This window comes from Pan paniscus, chromosome 14, assembly GCF_029289425.2.
Source record: "Pan paniscus chromosome 14, NHGRI_mPanPan1-v2.0_pri, whole genome shotgun sequence".
Lineage (NCBI taxonomy): Eukaryota > Metazoa > Chordata > Mammalia > Primates > Hominidae > Pan > Pan paniscus.
Genome location: NC_073263.2, coordinates 77,447,443 through 77,458,658, shown reverse-complemented (window position 1 = coordinate 77,458,658; position 11,216 = coordinate 77,447,443). Strand labels below are relative to the sequence as shown.

The 11,216-nt window shown below is 39.1% G+C and overlaps 1 long non-coding RNA gene across 2 annotated transcripts; it reads right to left on the bottom strand.

Annotated features, from left to right (window-relative positions):
- Positions 1-395: 395 nt before the first annotated feature.
- LOC100982148 (LMO7 downstream neighbor protein) lies at positions 396-11,007 on the bottom strand. Of its 2 annotated transcripts, none has more exons than XR_010109625.1 (5): positions 10,788-11,007; positions 10,440-10,632; positions 5,625-8,026; positions 4,731-4,843; positions 396-659 (listed from the first exon to the last, which is right to left on the bottom strand). It is a non-coding gene; the product is annotated as an LMO7 downstream neighbor protein (long non-coding RNA). The 2 variants fall into 2 exon arrangements; XR_008620652.2 differs by lacking the exons at positions 396-659; positions 4,731-4,843 and having other exon boundaries at positions 4,977-5,766; positions 6,680-6,711; positions 7,718-7,838; positions 7,949-8,026; positions 10,440-11,007.
- Between the last annotated feature and the right edge of the window lie 209 nt (positions 11,008-11,216).

Sequence of the window (11,216 nt, the reverse complement as noted above, 5' to 3'; positions counted from 1 at the left end):
ATTCTTTTTAAAGAAATAATCTTAATGCCTGACTTGGATTGAAAACCTGCATTTGTATTCTACAGCAATGGTTCAGGTCATGAACGTTTCACAAGGAAATCAAATAAGTAAATCAATAGTACAGAAACTGTTTACCCCAGGGCCCATCTGCTACCCTGTGGTTCATTATAGTACTTCATATTGCCATGATTAGAGTTCCTCTCTTGTGAGTTAAATAAATGGTATTTTGAATGTATGAAAAGTTATTATATATTCATCTAAGCAACTTCCAAAGAATTTTTACACACCACTGAGTACTGGGTATTGCATGGCACTGGGGGAGGTTCAGCCGGAGTCTAAAGCATGATTTACAGGTCAGGCTAACCACAGGAGAGGGTAAACAACAAGCAGAGTTATTTCAGACCCGCTATTCCAAACTTTCTCCTGCAGGCTGGGTGCCTTTATTTACATCTGCTTGTGAAAGAATAACATATGTGCAAGAAAATTGCACACTCCAGACCCCTTGTCATTGATTTACATAAACAGAAAAACCCACAAGTTTATATCGGTTCCTCTTCTTTCTTCATAATTGGACAAGTTTTCTCCAGTGGTTTAAATCATTCTTTTCAGCCAAAGCTTTCTGATTGCTCCTTCCCATCAACTTTATTCCTCTCAGTATCCTACAATAGGATAATAACAAAAGCATTGGAGTCTTAATTTTGCAAATAAAAAGGGAGACAAAATGATTAGCCCCAAATCCTCATTCAGCACTAGCAACCGGCTCCCCTTCTCCGGCTCTCTTCCACATCATACTGTTCAGACACATGTGGCCAGGGATCCAGGTCAGCAAGATGGGCTCCATCAGATGTAAGTGGTGCTCAGTGCAGACCTCAGTGGGAGAGAATACATTTCAGCCTAAAGGCCTTTGACGACATATCTCTGGGAGAGGTTAACAAATCATTCATTATTCTTGCTTTTACTCTATAATGATCCCAAATATGTGGGCCATGAGTCCCCTGGAGATTTGGAGAATTAATACAAGAAGGGAGAGAAGAATCCATATTTTCAGAGCATATATACTCAAACAATGTCTGTAGATTGCATAAATATCTTGCACATATAGCTGCTACTGTTTTAAAATTTATACGATTCATATGCACTGCTCTGATTTATGAAATAGCAATTATTTGAAGTGCTATTAAATTCATTATGATTTTCTAATTATGCATTGCCACAATCATTACATGATAACCAAGTACACATACTATTATGTAGGGGTTACTGGAAAATAAATGAAGTTTTGTGCCTTCAGAAAGTTGAGACCCACTATTCTAAATGATATGATAAAGTTTATGTTACAAAATAAAATTGGATACAAGGAATCCAGCTTCTTTTTGGGTAATGAACATCTTGAAGCACACTTTTCAACACTTTCATTCTTTCAAAATTTTATTATTTCCATTTATACCTTTTTGTGTCTATTTTTTTTAAAGTTTTGTTTCCCAAAAAATGCCTGTTAAAAAATTTCTTACTTAGGCTTTTCATAGTAAACATATACTTTTTATTAGGAATTTTTATTTTTTTTAATTAAAATCTCCTTTCCATTCCAATACTTACTTTAAAGACACCTAATTGAGAATTGCAGCTTTTATGTTTTTTCAATTTATTTTGAGTTTATTTTTAAAGCAATCACAGAATCTCCAACACTGGTTCCTCTGTATCAGAGCCTCTGATGCACACATGGATATCTAGTCATTATACCTATTTTTTATCACTTTCTGGCAATTAAGAACATTCTATATTTCTTAGTTCAGAAATAGTGCTATAACCAGTGACATAGTCCTTTGTCTTACAACTGGCTCCATGCCAGAAAAATATGACTGATTTTTCTGAAGAAAGAAGTGTATGTCCCAGAGTTTATTGAGATGCTCCCCAAGCAAACTTACAGGCACAATGCTGATTTCAGTGTAGACTTCCTACTGGCCCATCTATGGACTCAAAAATCACTGCCCTACGATAGAAAACCTGGGGAAGTGGCAATCGTCATTATGTGAATTGTACTGGTCTTTTTCAATACTTGAAAAGTACAAGATACTACATTTAGAAGACAATAAATTGCAAGTATCTTAACCTAGAAGGAAAGAAAGAAACTGAAGTGACCTACAATAGCCATGCACTTGGCAATGATGCATAATTGACACTGTTCAGATGGGTTCTGAGTATGATCATTTTTATTATATCATAATCATTATCATTTCACACATGAAATGTATCATAAAACCAAACCCTAAGATACTACATTTTCACTGGGCTTAATTATAGACCTTAAGTCATATTTTAAATACATTACACACACACACACACACACACACACACACGGTATAAATCCTTCTGAGTGCTTGGTCCACTTATTCCTTTGCTTAACTAATTGACCTTTGTAACCAAGAAAATAGTCCTGGATCTCCACCAAGAAATGAACAGCGAAAGTTCCAAAAATAATAAGTAAAGACCAATTATGAAATGTGTCCTCAAATAAATTGTTCCTCAAAACGATTATCAAAATCACATGGGGAATTTTTACTTTTTAATGCAACTTCTCATCTCCCATGACTAAAGTTTCAATAGGTCATAGACAGAGCCTAGGATCTGTATTTATTTAACCCATGAGGTAATTCCAATAATCAGAGAGGTTTGGGTACCACTTACTTGACCTTCTGTTGTTGGAATGTCCCATATGCTCTAATCACCCTCTGATATTTTTCTGAAAACCTACCAGATTTGCCAATGTCAGCAGCCAACCCTAGTCTTCCATGCCACCTAAAGTCTAGCCCACAGCCCACCTCTTCTTTGTTTGCTAGCAATCAGAGAAATAGCACAGCACATGTTTGGACTAATCAAATCTAATAATTAATTGGCACTTACTATCTACATGGGTTGTTTGTAATGATCATTTGTTCTGATTTCTGGCCATTGTGAGTGATAGACTTGCTATTCTGCAGCAACTATAACAGATGCAAAGAAACAAGGGACAGGATAAAGAAGAGTACCAGCCTTTGTGCACTCTCAAGGCCACAAGCAGTTCTCACAGTGACCATGTAGCAGTGGACTTGGGAAGACCACAGAAGCCTAGTGATCCTCAGCTGGGAAATTACCTTTGTTTGACATCAACATGTTCTCTCACTGAGTCATTTTAGTTCAAAGTGATACATGTTTTCTGTTGTTTGTTGTTTGTTTTGGTTTGGTTTAGTTTTAGAGACTGGTGACCAAACTAGTAACTTTTGCTCACAGTAGCTGAGGCACACAGTTCTTTAAGAAATCTAGATAAAATCAGAATTTCCACTAAGACTTTTGCACCTTCTTGAGCTACTTCGCATTTTCCCAGAGTTTCTGTAAGGACTTGACTCTGAAGCATTTCATGAAATTTAGTAGAATTTACTTCTTCAAGATGTTTGTGGTTACAGGGAGATTCACACTGTGGAACAAGAAGACTTCCACCCAGCCACCCAGTTCCACTCTCATGACTTTCCCCATTATTATTCCTGTACTTTTTCCTAGCCCCCAGTTCTGCAACCTCAAGGCAAAACAGTGCCAAAGTCTGGATATGAGGTGGGATACAGGAGTGATTAAAGGCATGAGCTTTAGCTGGGGTCACACTGCCTGGATTTAAATCCCACCTTGATCAGCACTGTGACTTTGAATAAGACTCTTGGCCATTAGCTATCTCATTTGTCAATTGGGAATGATAATAATGGTGTTTTCTCCACTGAGTTTTTGGGAGAATTATATGAGACCATGTATTAAAGCACAAAGCATAGAATTTGGAACATTATAGGTTCCCACAATATCCCTCAGGAGGCACTTAATATTTGATGATTGACTGAGCTGTGAAATGATGCACCTGATCGGCTTCCTGCCTCATTAATTAGGATTAGAAATGGAATCCAGCTCAGTATTTTATTATTAATACCCAACTAAATACTTGGAGAAATCAAATACCAGTGATTTCAAGAAATCCACATCTAGTAAGGAATATACTGTAAACACATGAAACAAGAGATCTGAGAGGCAAAATACAAGGTGATTAAATTAATAAAATGGAAAATAAAAGTTAAGCAAAGTCATGTTCAGAGTTTGGTAGTGATATTCAATGAAAGTATTTTGAAGGATACATTTTGAATTTGATGTTAAAAATGCTAAGCAACTGAACGTGGCAAGTATGGCAGAATAGTTCAAATGGTGGCTCCTGTTAAGAAACATACATTGATTGACGTGACTGGAAATAGCAGGTCAATGCAAAACCTTAGCTAAGGTGAGATGGGGAGGGGTAAATGGCAAACAGTAGAGGCCGGATGGGAGAGTTTGTGTTGATTCCTACGGTCATTCGTAGCTGTAAGCTGCAGAGAGAGAAAATAGGAGAGGCACTGGTGGAGAACAGCCTCCAGGAAGAACAAAGGAGTGTGGAATGTGGGCCCCAGAGCTCTGTGGGATGAATGGAGACAGTACAAGTTAATCAAATACTATTCCAGAAATAATGTTCTGACAATATTTAACATAGTTATAATTTCTATCATTTCATGAAATCAGAATCACTCAAACACAGAGCAAAATGTTTCCATGGCATTATCCTTCATGACTGTAGTGATGGAGTGGACCATATGCACACATCCAGGGGGCTGTGAGAGAGGGGAACTATGGGAATCAGCAAAAAATAAAAGCAGAGTCTGCCTTAGAAGCAATCAGATCTGCATTACCTCCTAGCTTTGCCAGTTGCTAGCTGGGTAACCTTAGGCAGGCTACATAACCTCTGTGAGCTTCAGGATCCTTCTGGGTAAAACGTGGATAATGCCCGCCTTGCACAGTTTTCCTGGGGATTAAAGGTAACATGTTTCATACAGTGTCTTCCACACAGTAAACACTCAAAAAGTGCTAGACATTCCTGTGGCATGCAATGCATGTAGTTGAACCTAAACAACAAGAAAGGCTAGAGTTGAGAGTACTCAAAGGCCCTATCAGAAACCCCAGGTTTTATTTTACTTATTTTTGATTTTTCATTTTTAAGTTTATATTAAAACTTTTCGTTGTTTACCCTCGTGTGAGCTACAGAAGCACCCAGGAGTTGTATTTGCCTGCCCCCTAGTGGTGAGACAAGCCCACTTCAGGCATGCGTCCGAACATCGCATTTTATTGACCAGAAACCCAAGGGCTGAAGAGGTAAAGTGACTTCCCCAAGATAACGGTGTTTTAAAAGGCGGTACTGGAATCCAGGTCTTAGCACTCCTCTTCATGTTATTTTCTAACCACAGCAGGGCTTCAGAGATCCGAGGTAAGTTTAGGCTGGGTGTTTAATGGATACAAAGTACTGATCTCCCTCCCATCACCTCTCTTATGCAATAAGGCTCTTTTTCCTTTTGTAATGAAAGAGTTTAAACAGCCAGCCCTCCTGCCACCTGGACCAGGCATAAATGAAATGGTTGTTGAAAAATAAAGGGAAGCTTGCGGTGCTTATGATCAGAGAGGGCTGGGCTCCCATGGAGCAAAAGAAGCCAAGTTGATGCATATTTTTAAAATCCTGATTTAGGGGTCACCAAGCACACACTTTACCAGGAAAGTGGCTGAGGTTGGATACAAGAGGTAAAGGTTCTCACCCTGGGGTGTGGTGGGCTGGGAATGGTTTGCAGCCAGATGAACTGGTTTGAATCCCGGGTTCGTCTCTTAAGTGGTCTTTGGTTTTTGACTGATTTTCACAGACTAGATTTTGTCATCTTTAGTTTGAGAACCAATAATTAGCTTTAAAAAAAAAAAGGAAAAAAAAGAACTATATCTGAGTTCCAAATGGCAAGATTTTCAAAAGGAAGGTTGTTTTATACATAACAGAGCTTTATATAAATGCAAGATGTTACCATTTTCACATTGCAATATACAGTGGATATAAAAATCTACAACTTTGGGTAAAAAAATGTCTGTAACTCATTTCAGTTCTGTTATGAACAAGGCTTTTAACGTCTGTGAGCCTCGCTTTAGTCATCTTAAAATATAAATACTCACTTTACAGGTTAATAATGAGAGTTCATGGCATGGCGTCTAGATGTTCAATAAATGTTAGTTGAATCTAAAATGAAAGCAACCAACCCTCAATTTCCTTCCTTTATTGTCTTCCCCAAAACCATACAAATAAGCAAGGCAGAAACTAGAGATGAAACTCAAGTCACTCAATTTGAAATTTTGGTCAGAGGTTTGGTTGGTAGACGAGATTAAAGACAACTTCAAACACAGCTCTACAGATTTATAGGTGGGTAAATTGCCCTTAGTAAACCCAGCCTCATTAACATGACAGGATGGCCTGGCTATATTTAGACGAATACCTGCCTTTTCTTTTGAAATTTAGGAAAGAGAATTTGCCAAGTTTTAGGGTTTTTTGAACTGTGTTCTATGAAACAATAAGGTGTCGGAGGGTTCTCAGGACTCTGCAAGAGAGGGTTGGTGATACTAGGGTGGGCTTCTGGGGTCCCCTGATTCTCTGGTTCAACCTAAGCATCCACACTTTTTATGTTTTTATTTGGGGAAAAAATTCTGCTTTAAGACAATTTTTAAAAATATGACCATGGCCCTTATGAGGTCTGGTGACACATCCCATCCTGATTAGTTGGGCCTTTTTACATGTTCCAGAAGTGGCACCATGAATTCCAGCCAATTCTCTTACCAGCACAGACTGAGGATCACAGAGGGGAAAGGCTGAGAAGAAACACAGAGAGATCATTAAAGTAGCTGGCTGGTGGGTCCAGGGAGGCTGGGGGAGGGATAATGGGGAAAGGAAACATGTTGATCAAAGAGTACAAAGTTTCAGTTGGACAGGAGTAATAAGCTTTAGTGATCTATTGCACAGCATGGCGACTATAGTAAATAATAATGCATTGTATATTTCAAAACTGCCAAAACACTAGATTTTAAATGTTTTCCCCACACACACAAAAAAGTAAATATGTGAGGCCATGGATTTTTTAATTAGCTTGATCTCATCATTCTACGAGGTAAACATACATCAAAGCGTCACATGGTATCCCATAAATATAATTACTACTTGTCAATTAAAAACTTAAAAAATAAAGTAGCTGGCAAAGACTGTATACTGACTTTGTGCCAAGTCACTGTCCTACATCCAAAATTAATTTAGTGAATGCTCATAACAACTGCATGATCTGTGTAGTACTATTATGATCCCCATTTTACAGGTGAAGAAAACTGAGACACAGAGAGATTACTTGCCCAGAGAGTGAGCAGTGGAGTCCGGTACAGGAAATTTGGTTCTAGAACCTGCACTTTTAGCCTCTCTCCTAGATTGTTTCTCACCCCACAAATAAATCATGCAAATAACTGTAACTAGGAAGAAAAATAGTCAGCTCCAGTGTTGTCAGGAGTGTCACCTTGCTAGACAAGGGGTCATAGGCTATTATAGGATGCAACTTCGCTACATTTTCTACTGAAGAAACCCTAACTGAAGACGACGTGATGTCCCTAAAGCAGGCCATTGCAAGGGACAAATTATCCTGGAAGTTTGTTTTAGCTTAAAAATAAGTCATATGCGGCTGTGCACAGTGGCTCACACCTGTAATCCCAGCACTTTGGGAGGCCAAGGTGGGAGGATTGCTTGAGTCAGGGGTTCAAGAACAGCCTGAGCAACATAGTAAGACCCCAGTCTGTACCAAAAGAAAAAAAAATTGCCAGGTTTGGTCATGCATACCTGTGGTCCCAACTACTTGGGAGACTGAGGCGGGAGGATAGCTTGAGCCCCCTGGGAGGCCGAGGATGCAGTGAGCTGAGAATGTTCCACTGCACTCCAGCCTAGGTGACAGAGCGTGACCCTATCTCAAAAAAAAAAAAAAAAAAAAAAAGTCACATGCAATCTGCATACTTTACAAATGGGAATTATATTTTTAAAAATATTTCCATGTTGCAATGACTAGTAACTTACCAGTGAAATTACGTAACCCTGCTTCCCCTTTATCCACCACTGCACTTCCAGCGAAATCATCATTCCCAAAGCTGCGGTCTTTTTATCCCGTGGTTTCATGACATACATGTTGTTGAAGCACAAATGTAAAAGACAGGAAATCTGTTAGCTATGGTCTGTTCAGTATGTTTTGAACACTGGGTTATATTAAGTTAATCTCCCAAACAAATCCTATGCTCCAGACCTCCTTTTCCCTCAATGACCTAACAGTAGGGCAGGAGTATCTTCCTGTTCCCCCAGAGGTGGATTGCCATGGAGTTCATGAAGCTTAAGGTGTAGGCCCCTTACTTGGACAGTAATGCATTGACGAAGTCATAAGAGTTTGTAAAGTTTGCAAAAGAAAAATATCTTAACCACAATCAGTTGACATCCCTGTCTCTTTTCATTTCTACTTTCCTTCTATTACATCTTTCTTCTTGTCAGAAGGCAATGGGGTGGCCGTGGGCATTTTTAAGACCTGGAGAAGGGGAAGTTAATTTAAAGATATGTCATTTGTGTGAGTGAGATACAGTCACGTGGCTTGCAGTCGCTTCCATGTATTACTAGCTGTCTAGGAACAGAAATGGTTTCAAGGAAATGCCTGTCTTCCTCTGTGATGACCCACCCTGCAATATTGTGATATGAAGATGTAAGGCATAAGTCAAATGAGTTATGAACATGGCAGCCAGCTTTAGGAGTGTTCAGCAGCAGGAAAAAACAAGGTTTGAAATGAACAAAATCAGAAGCTAATCTATAAAAATTCTTCCAAATATTACAGCTCATATGCAAAGAAAATTTCTAAGATGGTTTTCCCAATTTTGAGAATCTTAGAAATTTACATGGCATAACCAAATAGAAGGGTAAAGCTGAAAGAAATGCATAAACTGTCAATATCTGGCTCAACTATGCTAAGAGAAAGACTAAATTACCTATTATCCATCAGAAACCTATGAAGAAGCAGAGTGTGTAGACAAAACTGTAGGAAAAAGTGACACAGATGTGTCAGGCAGTTAATGAATAAAAATGCCTTACTGGACTATGCATACACAGTTTATCAACTTTTTTAATTTTGTAATTTCATGGGATTTTCTTATTCTAAATACTCACATTTGCCCCTAAGTTTGTATTCTCTCTTAAAGAGGGTGACAAATTTGCATAAGTTTCAGATTCCATCAATCTGCCTGCCCCCGAGCATTACCCACCAATGTCCTCAGAGCACCTATGTGCTCTTCCTTCTGGCTGGAATATTCTTCCCCTAGAAAGGTGCACATCTCACTCCTTCGCTTCATTCAGGTTTCTGCTAAGACATCAGCATACTCAATTTCCCAAGCAAATTCCTATCTAAAGTAGAATCCCCTAGGACCCTTGTACGCTGTTGGAGGGAATGTAAATTAGCATAGCCACTATGGAGAACAGTATGCAGGTTACTCAAAAAACTAAAAACAGAACTACCATATGATCCAGCAATCTCACTGCTGGGTATATACCCAAAAGAAAGGAAATCAGTGTATCGAAGAGAGATTTGCACTCCCATGCTTACTGCAGCACTATTCGCAATAGCCAAGACAGGGAATCAGCCTAGTGTTTATTAATGGATGAATAGATAAAGAAAACCTGGCACATATACACAGTGGAATATTTTTCACCCATACAAGAGAATGAAATATTGTTATTTGCAACAATTTGGATGGAACTAGATGACAATATGTTAAGTGAAATAAGCCAGGCAGAGAAAGACAAATTTTGCATATCCTCACTCATATGTGGGAGCTAAAAATTAAAACAATTGAACTCATGGAGATAGAGAGGAGAATAATGGTTACCAGAGGCTGGGAAGGGCTGTGGGGAAGATAAAATGGGGATGGTTAATGGGTACAAAATACAGTTAGATAGAAATACACAACAGGGTGACTATAGTTAACAATAGCTTGTTGCCCATTTAAAAATAACTAAAAGAGTAGAATTGGAATTTTCCTAACACAAAGAAATAGTAAATGCTTGAGGTGGTAGATACCCCAATTGCCCTGATTTGACATTACACATTGTATGCTCGTATCAAAACATCCCATGTACCCCATAAATATGTACAACTATTATGTATCCATACTAATTAAAAACAAAATAAATAGAATCCCCTGTATTCCTCACCACTCTCTATCCTTTTATATCACTTTACTTCACAGTATTTACCACCTGATGTGTCCCCCCACTATAATATAATATAAGCTCCATAAGAGGAGCAACGTCATCTGTTTTGTTCACTGCTTCATCTGTGTTGTTGAGATCAGTAACTGGCACGCAGCAGGCACTCAAATAGTTATGGGTTGAATAAACAAAAATGTGTGTGTGTATATATGCACATGTGTGCATGCAGATTTATGGAGGCATGATAGATTGATAGATCGATAGATATAAATATATATATATAGAGAGAGAGAGAGAGAGAAAGAGAGAGAGAGAGAGAGAGAGATACCCAAATCGATGGAATGGAAGAGTTGATCTGGTCTCTACAGCCAGGAAAATCCGATTCAGAGAAGGAGCAGGAGTTCTCGTCTTCCTGAGTCCATACGCCTTTGTCCAGCCAGGTCATCCTAGCTTTCATTTTAACCCATGGTAATTCCAGCAATCTACTCCTACTTTTCTCAGAGGAGCCCCGGGATAATCACCTAAAAAGAATAAAACTTTCAGTTTAAAAACTGGCCGTTTTTAAAGTCAAGACCCCAGTGACCTGGCAAATACTTGTCTCGCCCACAGAGTCACAAAGAAATGACTTCAGCAAAATCCCACCCGCCAAAGGCCGTTGGCTTATTGTCTGGGGTACCATTGAGATTCCTAAAACGTGACAGCCCCTATCAAAGCTGCCAGCTCTCTCCCGGAAAATCAAGGACTCTTCAGGCCTCTGCATAGTGAGCTAAAGCGTTCCTAAGTCAGCTTTTGTGCAGAAAAACAGCCTTGTGCAAGCCCCTGATAGAGAAATTAGGACGTAGTTTCTTCGCATCGCACCGGACCACATTTGCTCCTACGAGGCAATGATCATTGAAATGTCCTGTTAATCCGTCAGCCAGTGTCCTGTAGGACTCGGCACTGGGGTGTCCCCAGACTACTAATATGGACTGATCGGTGGTTCAAAAGCTGACTAAAAAGTTATAAAACTGGAAAGGGAAATGGGGGGAATGGGGAAACCCGCAGTGTTTTTTTCCCCATCTGTGCTAACACTGCCACCTAGTGTTATGAATACGAAGAACCTGCA